The following is a 1282-nucleotide window of genomic DNA, read 5'->3' as shown; positions in this document are numbered from 1 at the left end:
TAAGGGGGCCAATAGAGGCAGGATACTGGCAAAAAGGAGTTGAGGAATTTCAGCCAAACCGCCTTTGGGACAGCAAAGAAACCCGCAAGTCAAATGGGCGGGGGCCACGGTCGAGTGAAGAAGAGAATTCCCGGGCAAGTTCCGCCGTAGAGGGAAGGGCAGACCGGCAATTCGCACGAGCAGGTGCCCACGGCCCGGCGCCCGTCACGACGTGGTAGGATGAAGCGAAGTTCATCACTGGCTGAGACGAGGTGCTGTATCGCGACGCGAATTCAGGGTGGCAGCGGGGAGGTGGCTGCGGAAAGCGGCAGTGACGCGCGCCAGAGAGGGTAGCAGAGAGGGTAGCAGAGAGGTCACCACAGACAGCAGCGGGGTTCTGGCAGGAGTTCTGCCGAGCTTTTTTTCTTCACCCTTGCCGTCGTCCCTGGGATGCCGCCCGCCGCTCTTCGAGCGCAGGGTCTTTGGGTTCGACGGGTGTGCCACCTGCGAGGCGGTCCGGAGGCCACACGGGTGAGAGAGTGCCGAAAAGGCCCGATTAGGAACGGCACCAGGGGCGTGCGAACGCGCCTTGACGGAGCAGGAGGCGCCCGCGACTGGCATCACTTTCGGAGTCGAGCCAGCCTCTGATGAGCTGGTCGTTCCCTCTTTGCATGGACTTCAAGTGAGCTCCTCTCTGAGGTGTGCGGCGCATAGCACGGTCGGCCGAACCTGACCGAACACAGGAACCCTACGCCACGGTGATGGCATGAAAAGTTGACCCACGGGAGGGTGCGGACAAGGGCCTCCTGCTGATCCGCTGCCTCATCCTCGAGGATTCAGGCGCCTTACCATGAACACAACACACCAAGTCCAAGAGAGCAACGCACACAGAGCAGCGCGACCGGAGGCAGGACTGGGGCAGGAATGGCGAGAGAGTGATGCTACCGAGGAATAGTGAGAGAGTGAAACTGAAATAAGACAATGGGCTTGCCCATCCCGGAGTGGTTCGACCCCACACAAACCCGGAGGGGTGATGGGATGCTGTCGCGGCGGTCTCCGGCCCAGTGAGGTAGTGCGCCAGACTATCCCAGATCCTGCTGAACAAGCTCCTCTTGTAGCTCGATCGGTCACACCGCCATCGCCGTCGGGGAGAGGGGGGACGACACTGCCTCGGCAGCGTGCACCTCGATCCTGCACCGTGTTTGTTATGACCCCCCCCCATGAACACACCAGTGAGGGAGGGCGAGACGATCGAGGGCTCCCGTACCATGCGGAATCGACCCTATCCAGTGCTCAAGTGCTC

This window comes from Emiliania huxleyi, assembly GCF_000372725.1.
Source record: "Emiliania huxleyi CCMP1516 chromosome Unknown EMIHUscaffold_1635, whole genome shotgun sequence".
In the NCBI taxonomy this organism is placed as follows: domain Eukaryota; phylum Haptophyta; order Isochrysidales; family Noelaerhabdaceae; genus Emiliania; species Emiliania huxleyi.
Note: the sequence above shows the minus strand (reverse complement) of the source record.